This window comes from Narcine bancroftii, chromosome 1, assembly GCF_036971445.1.
Source record: "Narcine bancroftii isolate sNarBan1 chromosome 1, sNarBan1.hap1, whole genome shotgun sequence".
Taxonomy (NCBI): domain Eukaryota; kingdom Metazoa; phylum Chordata; class Chondrichthyes; order Torpediniformes; family Narcinidae; genus Narcine; species Narcine bancroftii.
The window spans coordinates 128,157,848-128,172,520 of record NC_091469.1 but is presented as its reverse complement, the minus strand read 5'-3'; the positions used below and the strand labels follow the sequence as shown (position 1 = coordinate 128,172,520).

Genomic DNA, 14,673 nt, shown 5'->3' with positions numbered 1-14,673 from the left:
TCCATGTCATCTGGTTCTTTCGAAGATTGAAAGGGGATCTCATAGAGACATATAAAATTCTGGCAGGACTGGACAGAACGGATGCAGATGGGATGTTTCCAATGATGGGAAAATCCAGAACCCAGGGCCATGGTTTGAGGATAATAGGCAAACCATTTAGGACCGAGATGAGGAGGAATTTCTTTACCCAGAGGGTGGTGAATCTGTGGAATTCATTGCCACAGAGGGCAGTAGAGGCAGGTTCATTAAATATATTTAAGAGGGAATTAGATCTATTTCTTCAGTATAAGGGTATTAAAGGTTATGGAGAGAAGGCGGGGACGGGGTACTGAACTTTAAGATCAGCCATGATCTCATTGAATGGCGGAGCAGGCTCGAAGGGTCGAATGACCTACTCCTGCTCCTATCTTCTATGTTTCTATGTTTTTGTCTCACTTGACCTCTGGAAAAAGCATGCTTGCATTTCCTTGTCCATGCTCTCATAATTTTGTACACCTCCATCAAATCTCCCCTCATTCTCTCTCATTCCAGATAATAAAGTCCTTGCTTATTTCCATCTCTTCCTATATCTCAGTACCTCAAAGGATGGCAAGGTCCTTCTATATATTTTCTCTGTACTCTTTCAATCTTATTGAAATTTTTGTTGTGCATAGGTAACCAAAATTGTACACAATACTCCAAATCTTGCCTTATTGATGTCTTAAACAACTTCAACAAAACATCCCAACTGTTGCCCTCGATACTTTAATTTATCAAAACCAGTGTTTTAAAAGCTCTGTTTATGACCATATCCACCTGTGATGTCACTTTCAATGAATTATGTATCAGTATTCCCAGATCCCTCTGCTCTACTGCACTTCTCAGTGCCCTACCGTTTACTATGTAAGTCTTGGCTGATTTGTCCTATCAAGCTGTAACATCTCATACTTGTCTGCATTAAATTCCATCTGCCAATTTGTAGCCCAATTAGCTCTGCCAATTTTTCCAGCTGGTCCAGATCCTGCTCCAAGTTTTGAAAGTCAACCTCACTGTCCACTATCCCCACCCCTCACAATCTAGCTGTAACTTTGCAGATCAAGTTTCTCATATTTCTAAAGCAATCAAAACTAAGTAAACACTTAAGTAAAAAAAAACAACTGCTATTGAAACTCAGCAGGTCAGATAGCATCTGTGAAAGTAAAGAGATGGCTGGTGTTCTGAAGCTCCCGTTTACAATCCATTTTATTTCCATTTCCCCTTCATTCCCACGTCGATATACCTGCGTTCTGCTTAGTCCACTGCCAGGATGAGGCCAAACACAAACTTGAGGAACTGCACCTTGTATTGCACCTGAGTAGTTTGAATGAACATTAGCACAAAGGACATTACCGCACAGTACAGGCCATTTGGCCTATGATGTTGTGCTGAGCAATATAAACCTACTCAAAAAACGAAACCTTCCCTACTTCATAAACCTCTATTGTTCTTTCATTCGTGTGCCTGTCCAAGAGGATTTTAAATGTCCCAATTGTACCAGAACTGCCCCTGGCAATGCATTCCAGGCACCCAATACTCTCCATGTTAAAAAAAACACACACACACAAAACAAAACAAAAAAACAGGACAAACTTGATGTAACTCCCCTCCCCTAAACTTACCTCCCATCATTTTGTATGGATGCACTCTGGTATTTGCTACTCTTGTCCCGTGAAAAAGGTGCTGGCTTCCATCCTCTCGTAATTGTGTAGACCTCTATTAAGTCACTTCTCATCCTTCTTCATTCCAAAGGAAAAAGCCTTAGCTCTGCTAACCTTGCTTCATGTGACATGTTCTCCAATCCAGGCAACATTCTCCTCTGTACTCCCTCCATAGCTTCCACATCCTTCCCGTAATGAGGCAACCAGAACTGAATACACTATTCCAAGTGTGGTCTAACAAAAGTTTTGTAGAGCAGCAACATTACCTCTCGACTCTTCAGCTCAATTCCTGACTAATGAAGGCCAGCATTCCATAAGCCTTCTTAACTACCCAATCTTTACAGCTACCTTGAGAGATGTTTATGGATTTGGACCCCAAGGTCTTTCTGTTCTTCCACATTGTTAAGAATCTTCCTATTAACCCTATACTCTTCCTTCATATTAGACCTTCCATAATGCATTACTTCACACATAACCTGATTTTACTCCATCTGCCAATTTTCCACCAGAGCAGAGGTCCCAAAACAGATCCTTGCGGAATGCCACAAGTCACTGACCCCCCCAGGCAGAATACGTTGCATCCACTACTACCCTCTGCTTTCTGCAGGCAAACCACACAGCAAAGGTTCCGTGGGTTCCCATACCTCATGACATTCAGAATGAGTCTACCTTGAAATACATTGTCAAATGCCTTACTAAAATTCATACACACCACATCTACTGCCCTATCTTCATCAATTTCTTTTGTAATTTCCTCAAAACATTTAATTAAGCTTGTGAGACATGGTCTTCCCCTCACAAAGCCATGCTAACTATCCCTAATAAGACTACGCTTCTCTAAGTGCTCGTAAATTCTGTCCCGAAGAATCTGCTCCAATAGTTTGCCCACCTCTAATGTAAGACTCACTGGTTTACAATTCCTAGGATTCTCTCTATTAAGTTTTTAAAATAATGAGACCATATTTGCCATTCTCCAATCCTCTAGTATATCCTCTGTGGCTAGGGAGGACTCAAAGATCATTGTCGACGCTCCCTAGATTCTCTTCCCTCACTTACTGTAGTAACCTGGGGTATATCTCATCTGCTCCCGGTGACATCTATCAATCCTAATGTTTTTAGCAAGATCCAACACATTCTCTTTCTTAATCTCAACATGCTCCAGCACATAAGCTTGTTCTATACCGACCTCACTTTGACCAAGGACCCTCTCTCTGGTGAACACTGAAGCAAAGTATTCATTTAGGTCCTCCCCTACCTCCTCCACCACAAGGCACATGTTGCCTTCTTTATCCTTGTTGCCCTACCTTCACTCTCATCATCCTGTTAGCAGATGCATAGAAGACCTTGGGGTTATCCTTCATCCTACATTCCAAGGCCCTCCTATGCCCCTTTCTGACTCTCCCAATTTCTTTCTTTAATTCCTTCCTGGCTCATAATTCTCATGAGCCTTTCCTGTCATTTGCTTCCTAAATTTTGTGTATGCTTCCTTCTTCCTCTTAACTAGATACCTCACCTATTTTGCCAACCACTGTTTCCTTTTCTTATTATCTTTCCCTGACTCAGTGCTGCAAACCTATCCAAACCTCGCACAGATAGTCCCTCAGCATTCTCCACATTTCTTCTGTGCTTTCCCAGTTCTTGCCTACAACCATCATAATTATCCCTTCATCAGTTAAAAACTTTACCATTTTGTCTGCTCTTATCCTTGTTCATAGTTATGCTAAAGGTGAAGGAGTTGTGTTCAATTTCACCAAAATGCTCCCCCCACCTGACTAGTTTCATTACCCAGTACTAGATCCAGTATGGCCTCTCCTCTAGTCAGCTGGTCCATGTACTGTGTCAGGAACCCTTCTTGGACACACGTGACATGTTCTCCCCATCTATCCCTCTAGAAGTAAGAAGGTGCCAGTCAATATTTGGGAAGTTGAAGTCTCCCATAACAGCAACCCTGTTCTTTCTGCACCATTCCAAAATCTGCCTGCTTATCTGTTTCTCACTGTTTTGAGGGCTATTTGGAGCCCTATCGACAGCCATTCTCAATAGGGACCCTACACTGCCCCCTCTCGGGCCATAGCACACTTTAGTAGAAGCCCTTTTCTTTCACCTAAAATTACTTTAATATTTTTACCTAGTTGGTAGGAGAGAGGGATGAAAGAAACAAAAACTTGACATGAAAGGGGGCCCATCAATTTAGAGCAGATTCCTAAGGAATGTGGACACGACATTTGGCTGCTCATCTTCCCATCTGAAAATGCTTTGGATTTGATGTGAAACGTCCCTGACTGTGTAGCGCGAATAAAAGCTCTCATAACTGGAGGGAGAACAAATACATTTATTAGCTTATAACTATGGGTAGGGACTCACAGTTGTCTTCAGAAGGGTTCTGGGTTTAGGCAGGAAGCCAGGATATATGTGAGCAGATGGGGGTGGAGCCAGCCATCAATAGAACACACTACCAATGAATCCCAGTTCATTGCATTCACCCCTTCCTGCAGAATTTAGGTTCTGTGAATGAAGACAGAGAACATGGATTCAGAAAAAAAGCCGAAAAATATAGTTATTTACAGATTTAAATGGTCTGGGGGTCTGGAGATCCTGGTGGAGTACCTTAGCTCTTGGAGGCCTTGGACTCCTTGGGTCTCCTGGTCACCTTGTGAGGGAGAGGAGGAGGGCTGAATCTGCAGCTCCATGCATCCCCTGAGGCCCTGAATGGGGGTGGTGAGTATGAGCTCCATGGCTCGCAGGTCACTTGAGGCAACGGCCCATAGCCGCTTCGTACCTGCACTTCTTTGCAAGCGTCCACAGATCCAACAAGTAGTCATCGATGGTCTCTCCTGGCAATTGGCGACGTAGAGCAAGTTGGTGCCTTGCTAGCATCTCGTTTTGCGACTTTTCAGGTACCAAGCCTTCAGTGCCTTAATGGCAGCATCATACGTAGAGCAGTTCCTGATCACTGCATACTCTTTCGTTCCTACCCTCTAAACGAGTGTGGACCTCCTGAGATTATTGGTGTGGTCGCGTTCAGGTAGGCCTGGAAGCAGTCTAGCCAGTATGTGAACTCCTCAGCCACATCCGGGTATATCAGCAGCACCCCTGGCTTGAGTAGCGCTTCCATCATTTAGGGAATAAGCTAATAAAATTGTAGCGCAAATAAAAGTTCTCAAGACTGGAAGGAGAAGAAGCGCTTTTATTAGCTTATAGGGTAGGGTCTCACAGTGGCCTTCGGAAGGGTTCTGGGTTTAGGTTGGAAACCAGGGTTATATGTGAGCAGATGGGAGTGGAGCAAGCCATCAGCACAACACACTAACAGTGAATCCCAGTTCACGGCACCTGGTGCCATTAACACCTGGGAAGAAGCATACCATCCAGGAGTCTCGATTTTGTACATAGAACCTCCAATCTGTCTCCTGACAGTTGAATCCCCAATTACAATAGCTCTCCTTTTCTCCTCCATTCCCTTCTGAGCCGAAGCTCTAGACTCTGTGCCAAAGACCTGACCACTACAACCCTGGTAGACTATGCACTGACTGCCTATTCCCTGCTCTCTCCTAACAGTCACCCAGTTTGCTGCCTCTTGGGGTGACTGTTTCCTTATAACTTCAGTCCATCACACCTCTGCCTCCCAAATGATCCGGAGTACACTGAGCTCTCGTTCCCTTACATGGTCTGCAAGGAGCTGCAGCTCCAGTCCTTGGTTACCTTTCCTCTCCCCAACCTCGTTCCATCTCCCCAACTACCACACTTCTCCCAATGGTTTCCCTGTCCTTTCTCGGCACTATTCTATCTGACCAATTCTTCCTTATCACTAAACTGTCATACAAGATACCATTATCTGCTGTACTTCGTCATCTCCACTTCTCCTCCACTCTTGGTCATCTCCACCGTTGGTCATCTCCATTCTTCTCTCCTCCTCTTGGCTCCATCTACCTATCAATCCCTCCTCAAGTTTCATGTCCTGCAGTTAAGCCCCCCTCACTGGATCTACCTGTCACTTGCCATTTCTTGATTCACCCTCGCCTCCAAGTTAGTCTTTCCCCTTTACACCCTCAGTCCTAAAAGGGACTCGACCCACAATGTCGACCACTCTCACTCCACAGATGCTGCCTCATCTGCTGACTTCATCCAGGAGGTTTTTTTTGTTCCAAATTCCAGCATCTGAGGCTTGATTCCTTCTTACCTTGCCTGACTCTGCAGCTTAGCAAAAGAATCTCAGAGTTGCATGTGATATCATGCAAGTTCTCTGACAATAAATTTGAACTTTAGTTCAGTTTGCACCTGCTTGTGGTTCTAAATGCAAAAATTGAAGATGATCTCAGTCCAAGGTTAGCTTCACTATTAACTGTAATAGTAGGAGGCTCTTAAGCATGGACTTCTTTGCTATTATTTTTAACAAAATAATTAGGTTGTGATATTTCACAGAGAAAAAATGGATGCATGGAGTGGCAAAAAATCCTGCTTGTTAACAGGATGGAAAACGTTAAGTATGATGTTCCATTGGTTAGGGACAATATAGATAAAAGATGTGCACTTGCAATAGGCCTGATGGACAGAACATAAGAGAATGGGATTAGGAGATTGGCTGTGCATCAAAGGATTTGTTAAAAATGAGGATGACTTTAATTGCAGTGTGGCCAGGTAAGGTACTATTGGAGGATTCCCTGCACATACCAATTAAAGAGCAGGAGGAGGCCGCGAGGCCGCTTGGCCTGTTGGACTCTGGCTTTAATTTATTTACTCTTAATTTAGTCTATGTGTGAGCTGAGTCCAGCGCGTTCGTTGAATGAAGTGATAGGAGAAGGTATTCGGTTCAACAGTCAGTTTATTACACCACAGCACAGCACAGCACAAGAATAAAACTTAACAGAGCTCTGGGTCAGTCTGTTAGTTCATAGGTCACCTGCCAGTGAGCTACTCCCCGAGACTGACCCCTATTGTCCAGTTGGCACAGTTTATATAGGTCAATCTTATCACACAGAACAAAAGTTGTTTTCCCTGCTAGATCTTTTTGCATAAGGGTTATCACAAGTCATCTCCTGTTTTGCAGATTTCTGGGGTGTAGCCTTCCCATGTTAATCCTCCAGGCCAGACTATCCTGTTGTTTAGATCTGAAATTAATTCATCCCCAGATATTTCTAATCACCATTTGGTCCCTGTCTGGCCAATTTCTGCTGTTCTCTTTAACACCTCCTCGTGCCTTAATCTTCCTCCTAGACTGATTTTCCATTCCCTTTGATTCTTGCGGGCCATTCTTTGTTCTGATCTGGCCTGTGTCTCCTGTGCTACTTCCCACCTCCTTCAGTTGAGCATTCCTCCTAAATCGTTTTATGCATATCCTCTCCCTGTATCTTGGGAGCGGCCAATTTCTGTTCAGCCAACTTTGCTCCATGCTGTGACAGCCACTTAGCCACATTCCTCTTTCCCTGACTCATGCAGTACAAATAAACTTATTGATTAATCATTTATTTCATAATGTTTTAACCCCTAGATTCCAACAGGCCCCTTAAACCTTCACTGCCATTTAATAAGACTGTGGTTGATCTGATTATAACTCAACTCTGAATTCCCATCGACCCAAGCTCACTGTTCAACTCTTGGAAGCACTGTTCAACTCTTGAGATGTTCATTACACAGTAATTGGAAATTGATCTGATTACCAACAGCAGAAACAAAGTTGGAGGAGATAGAAATGAGATTAGAATACATTTTAATTAATTGTATTTTGCTGTAAAATTTTGTTTCTGAATGTATGAGGTTCTCTCCTTCAGTGCTCATTTGACAAGAATGTTTATCTCATTCTTCATATTCTGTCATTTTGCCATTAACCTTTTTAGGTTAACAGCAGGATTGGTGTAAATTTATTCATTTCTTATGATCAATATGTGTTGCATTTTCTAAACAAATCACTTAAAAAAAAACAATCTTTTTACAATTGCCACCATGTAGTAGACCACAATTTTTTTCAATCTCTTCACAATTCTAATATGACAGACACTTTGAGGGGCTAAGTTAGATCCAGTTGAAGTAATGGATGAGCCAATTATAGACATGATCCAAGATTCAGACAGGTATCTTTTGAAGTGTGATACTCAGTCCTTAGAACTAAGTAATGCCACTGGCAGTGCCTCTCAATGAGTTTTGGTGGCTGTCACAATGACACAATGTGCTATTTACGAGGAAATGTTTGTTTCTGTATTGTACCAGAGGGGACAGTTTCTCATTATATGCAAATTCAAGGACTGCCTGGATGCTCTTTTAAATGGGCCTTTGCCTCCACTGAAGTGATGCAGCAAAATTGTGTTGAATTTATGCAATAGGGGTTACCTAATGTACATGATTCCTCAGGCACTGCTTCCAGACACACAGGTTGAATATGAGCTGGTGCATTAACTACACAGTACATTTTTATGCATTGACAGGGTGATTTGTTAACCTGAGGTCCCATCTGGTTATTTTAAAGGTCCATGTGAAATAAACCATTCATTCTCCTTGTGGATTCTTTATATTCCACTGTTATTCTTAATAATTATTATTTAGAATCGATTAAATCATCATTCTTATTTCCTGCCAGTGAGATGCGACAACTGAATTTGCCAGTTTGATAGTGGGTACACTTCAGAAATTTACTTTATGTATTCCTTGTCATTTTCAGGATGGTAAGGATTAGTCAGTGAAGTGCTCCTTGTATCACTGCTTTCTATTCTGTATATGGTAATGGAACATAATCTGTCCAAGCTTCCTGACAAAGCTCTCTGACTAAACGAGTATTAAAGAGGACATGGGGATGTAGACAGCAGAATTGACAGGGCAAGAAGGTTTCAAGAATACGTAGTATAGTGTGTAAAATTATTCAACTTGGCAGAAGAATTACATAAAAATATCCTTTTAAAAGGTGAGATGATAAAAGGTGCCTATGCAGACAGATTTGGGAATTATTTCATTGAAACATCCATCAAGTATAGCAAATAGCTGGAAGGGAAATGTATATTAGAATTTATTATAAATGTTGGGAGTAAATGCATTCTGGTTCCTTTACAGTGCCAGCAACTTGGGTTCTAATCTGGCGTTTCCTGTAAGGAGTTTGTATGTTCTCCCGTGTCTGTGTTGGTTTTTCCCATGTGGTCCAGTTTCCTCCCATCCTCCAAAAATGTACAGGGTTGGTTGGTTAATTGGGTGTAATTGGGCATCATGTGTTTCAATGGCCTAAATCTGCTTCAACCATGTTTTAAATCAGTTTAAATATAAAGAATATTTGCTGAAATTATACAGTGCTTTGTTCATCTACATTTGGAATGGTGGGTACAGTTTTTTTTTCTCCTTATCCAAGGATGGATAAACTTGGAGGTGATTCATTGGCTGGATTACTGGGCTCTTTTATAAGCAGAGATTGAATAGATCAACCCTAGATTCTCTTAAGAAAGTTGAACGGTTATTTCATTAAAATATATGACATGCTACAAAGGCTTGAGGTTGGAGGTTTGAAAGCTGTTCTCCCTTACTTGAGAGGCTCAAAAGATTATACATCTTTGCAATCTGCAATTCTAGAGGGTTGTGAATGCTCATACTTCAACCATATTCTAAGCTATGATCAGTTGATACTGAGGCCACGATTTGAATCGAGGAACATGTCAGAAAAGTGATGTAGGAGTTCAACCACTATCCAGTTGAATGGCAGAGCTCGCTTGAAGGGCTATTTGGCCTATACTACCTGCAATTTCCTGTGTTCTATAAGGCTGTAGATTACTTTAACTGTTACTTTGGTGCACGTTATAGTTCAAGTTGGTGAACTGTCTGAATTATCCAATTTGTGTTCATTGCCTAAAGCACGTTATCATGTGAAAATGACAGCATGTTACACCATTTGTTTTACAGGCACAAGAATATAAAGTGAGGGTTTTGCATTTTTATTTTAATTCATTTTTGAATATCTGAGAATCACTGGCAAGGCCAACATTTAGATTTGTATTCATCAGCATGGAAACAGGGCCATTCACCCATTTTATCCATGCTGATCAAGCTAGTCCTGTTTACTCGTGTCCACACCACTATACTCTAAACCTTCCCTATCCATGTGTTGGGCAGAATATCTAATATAACAATTGTCCCTCTTTCTACCTCTTCCTCTGGCATTTTGATCAATGAACCCACCATACTCTGTGTGAAGAAGGTGCCCCTTTAGGCCCTTTTAAGTCTTTCACCTCTCACTTTCAGTCTATGCCTTCTAGTTTTAGGTTCACCTTCTCTGAGGGGAGGGGATGATACATGACTTTTTATGCCCTTCATGATTTTATGAATGTCTATTCAGACTCTTCTCCCCCACCCACTTAATTTTTTCCAGGGAGAAAAGTCCAAGCCTCCAAAATGGCTGGGGTTATAGGTTAATTTGGTGTAATTGTTCGGCATAGGTCTCAATGTCTGGAATTTGCTTCTACTGTGTTGTAAATAAAATTTTAAAAAGTCATATCTAGCCAGTCCTTTAAATTCAAGTCCCCAGTCCCAGGAATAGTCTCACAAATATTTTCTGCACTATTTCCTATATTTCTCCAATAGTTGGGTGACCAAAACTGCACACAGTACTCCAATTGTGGTCCTACCAACATCCTGTATAAGTTACCTGATAACATCCTTGGTCCTTATAGTCAATACACTAAAAGCAAGCGTGTGAAACACCTTCACCAGCCTGCCCCTACCTATGTCACGATTTTCATGAACTCCTGTAGCTGAATACCCAAGTCTCTACATTCCACAAAACTCTCCAGGGTCCCTGCATTCATTGTGCAAGTTCTACCCTGGTTTAACCTACCAAAATGCAACACCTTGAGTTAAATTTATTCATTGTCCTTGAATGGTGTGTTATCTTTTGAAACAAATGCCAGAAGTTAATAGGATTTAAATTCCACCACAGTTATTGTGGAATTTGAACATCAGTCTCTGGATTGTAAATCAAGGCCTTTGGATTCAATAATTTAATTACTATGTTCTCATTACCATATCAGCAAATTAATATTACACTATTTTCAAAATAAAAAGCTGAGCCACCATTACTTTAAAGTTGGAATTGCAGGCAACCTCCCTTTTGTTTAGCTGGGATGTGCTAGAGGTTCCAGATAGAATTGTCATAATTTGGCTTTTTAAATTTCAGCATGTTTTGCAATTGATTTGTCAAACTCCGAATTCCTGAATGTGCTCCTCTATTATAGTTGTGCCATATTTTAATGTTCTCTCCCATACTTGATACCTTCTGCCGAAACCACAACCCTTTTGATGTAACCTCCAGAGCTGTGCGGAAGAGGACAAAGAGAAGGCAAATACAGTTTAGAAAAAATTACACCTTAAAATGTTGATCACTAGCAGTGATAGATTGACATATGGATGTTAAACAGTTAGGCTCAACACGGAAAGGTTCACAATTAAAATGTTTAATTATTTAAAACTTTTTTGTTCATATTATTATTAACACTTTCATAATGTTGACAGCAGAGTCAGTTGGCCATCTCTGAGTGGGGCTCTGTCTAATGTTGAAGATTTTGGGGGCATTTTCAGGGAACTGCTGCCTTTTCCAAGGACTGTTTTACTGGATGTTGAACTGAGAGTAGAACTTTGACAGCAAGTTGTGTAAGCTCAGGCGATGAAGGAAGAATCAAAAATATGGACAGTCAAAGATTGAGCATTATAACACGCTGAAATTTCTTAAAATAGAGTCTAGGATGCCTTATAGCACTCCCCCCCCCACCCCCATCCTCCAAAGTTGGTTTATTTATTGGAAGTGCGATGCAACCTGTTGTGGATAACAATTACCATTTTGAATTTGCAGGAAATGGAGGGATATATTGTATGCAAATGGTCGAGATGTTATTGGTGCATCATGTTCACCACAGACATTGGGGGCTGAAGGACCTTTTCCTGGGCTGTTCTGTGTTCTACTTCAGTGCAAGTTGTCAAACAAACAAATACTTCACTGCAGCCACTAGTGTGTGCTCTACTACTGTGCAAACTTAACAAATGAAAACATTGCACCGATCTCATATGTCAGAAGTTAATGGAATGATGCCATAAATGTTCATGGCTTTAAATGCAAACATATACAGTATCTATGGTCTTTTACTAAATGTAAATATTGTTGGGCTGATTATATGATTATGAGAGAAAGAGCTGTAAAATTAGACTGTGAAAGAGGAGTCAAGAAAAGAAATGTATGCATGAGACATGAATGCATGGGATGAATAATGAAGACGGCAGTGATCTTGTAGTGAATTGAAAATAGAAAAACAAAAAGTTATCGTGAATGAGGCAATGGTGTTTGGTGGCATGCAAAGTAATAACTATTCCGTGATCATTTCTTTAAGGATTTGAATTTGGAGTTGAAAGAAAAGCCAACTTCAGTTACAAATTCAGGAGAAGGATCTGGTGGATGGTCATTGTTCTAACTTCATCAGATTATCTGATAACAGAAAGGCTGGTTGTGAAATAGAGAGAGTAAGAGAGCAAATTTTCATAAGTATAAATGGAGTCTGTACAAGGCGCAGACGTATCTACACTCTGAGCACCAGACAGTTTGGGTCACCAAGGATTGACAGGAATTGTTAAAATGATCCTGATACCTGGTTCTCACGAGCCTGTCTCCAGCAGCCCTTTGGCCTCTGGTCTCTTGCTGGTCCACTGCCGTGGTCACCTTCTGAAGGGTTCTCTCCAAGGCTTCTCTTTCTCGGATGTTCTCCTGTCCTCCACCAGTCCACTGATGTTTTTTTAAAACTGTTTTAAGGCTCTTAATCCTCCCCTTAACTACCCCAATTATAAACTGCTATGATGGCACAAAAAGACCTGTCTACACTATTGAAATGCTGCTTTTGTTATTGCACTACTGTAATTATAACCATATAACCATATACAGCACAGAACAGGCCAGTTTGGCCCTAATAGTCCATGCCGGAACAAATCCCCACCCTCCTAGTCCCACTGACCAGCACCTGGTCCATACCCTTCCAATCCTCTCCCCTCCATGTAATTATCCAGTCTTTCCTTAAATGTAAATAACATCCTTGCTTCAACCACCTCTGTCGGAAGCTTATTCCACATCCCAACCACCCTTTGCGTGAAAAAATTTCCCCTCATGTTCCCCTTATAATTTTCCCCCTGCAATCTCAAACCATGTCCTCTGGTTTGAATATCCCCCACTCTTAATTGAAAAAGCCTATCCATGTTGACTCTCTCTGTCCCTTTTAAAATCTTGAACACCCCCATCAAATCCTCCCTCAATCTTCTACGCTCCAGAGAAAAAAGCCCCAAGCTGCTCAACCTTTCTCTGTCACTCAAACCCTGACATCCTGTCAACATTCTCGTGAACTTTTCCTGCACTCTCTCTATTTTGTTTATATCCTTCCTATAATTCGGTGACCAAAACTGCACACAGTATTCCAAACTTGGCCTCACCAATGCTTTGTACAATTTCATCATAACATCCCAACTTTTGAATTCAATACTCCGATTTATGAAGGCCAACATTCCAAATGCCTTCCACTCTATCTACCTGAGTATCAACTTTGAGGGTACTATTTACCATAACTCCTAAATCCCTTTGTTGCTCTGCACTCCTCAATTGTCTACCATTCAATGTATATGACCTATTTAGATTTGCCTTTCCAAAATGCAACACTTCACACTTATCCGTATTAAATTCCATCAGCCATTTCTCAGCCCACTCCTTTAGCTTTCCTATATCTCTTTTTAAGCTTCCTCACTGTCCACAACACCACCAACCTTTGTATCATCTGCAAACTTACTTATCCAATTTACCACTCCTTCTTCCAGGTTGTTAATATATATAACAAACAATAGTGGACCCAGGACCGATCCCTGAGGAACTCTACTAGTCACCGGCCTAGTTATATTTATTAACACTTTCTACATGATGATTTAATATATGCTATTGAAGTAGTTTTTAAACAAAATACCTATTTGCCTGCAGCAAGTAAGAATCTAGCGCATATTTACATTGTACTTGTTTGTATGAGAAGCTCATTATTATTATTAACATTTCCTGTCCTCTGCTGTATTGCAGAAGCTTGAGGTGGTGATGAGGAATGTTGTGGGTGTGGAAAGTACAGGTACACAATTCTTTATTCCGAACCCTTGGGGGACAGTGTGTTCTGATTTTCGGATTTTTCTGGATTTCAGAAAGCCAGATTTAAACCCACTTGAATTGTGATGTCGTATCCACCCCTACCCCCTTCCAGTCATGCTGCCGTCCTCCCCTCCCCCCCCCCACACCCCGCCTGACGCGCTGCTGGTCCCTTGCCCGCCTGAGTTGCGCTGCCGGTCCCTCGCCCGCCTGAGTCGCGCTGCCGGTCCCTTGCCTGCCTGACTCGCGCTGCCAGTCTCTCCCCCTTGCCCGCCTGGCTCGTGCTGCCATCTCCCTCTCCACTTGCCGGATTTTGGAGCTTTCTGGATTTTAGATGTCCGGATAAAGGATTATGTATGTGTACTTTGGAATGTTATAGAAGTGTGTGGTTTCACTTTAAAATCCATTCGTGTGGAGAAATAAAAATATAGCATGAACTAAAATAACAAGATATTGTTGCTGGCTTATAATGTTTCCCAAGTAATTTTACTAATTATAAGGGTTTGATGGTCCAGCTTGAAATATTCAAATTGGATATTAATTGTTGAAGTTTTGCTTACATTACATTATATATAACATGCAACTTCTCAATGATCAATGAGTAGAAGATGTAACTTCCATGCGAATTTTATTTGAAGACATTAACCTCATTTTTAGGTTTACATTGTTCAGTACTGAAAAATACTGTTCATATTTGAGGGATTGATTTTAAGAGCCATGAGGTAATGATGTAGCTCTACAAAACTCTGGTTAGACCACACTTGGAGAACTGTGTCACTTTATTGTTCTGGTCACTTTATTATAGGAAAGACATTGAAGCATTGGAAAGAATACAGAGGAGATTTACCAGGATGCTACCTGGTTTAGAGAGTATGCATTATG

At 41.3% G+C, this 14,673-nt stretch overlaps 1 protein-coding gene and 1 long non-coding RNA gene across 12 annotated transcripts in view; one reads left to right on the top strand and one right to left on the bottom strand.

The window, feature by feature from the left end:
- LOC138763897 (microtubule-associated serine/threonine-protein kinase 4-like) overlaps positions 1-14,673 on the top strand; it is a 588,435-nt gene that overhangs the window by 219,309 nt on the left and 354,453 nt on the right. The gene's annotated exons all lie outside the window — the stretch shown is intronic.
- The window catches only part of LOC138763945 (uncharacterized), a 69,517-nt gene that overhangs the window by 3,701 nt on the left and 51,143 nt on the right, over positions 1-14,673 (bottom strand). The gene's annotated exons all lie outside the window — the stretch shown is intronic.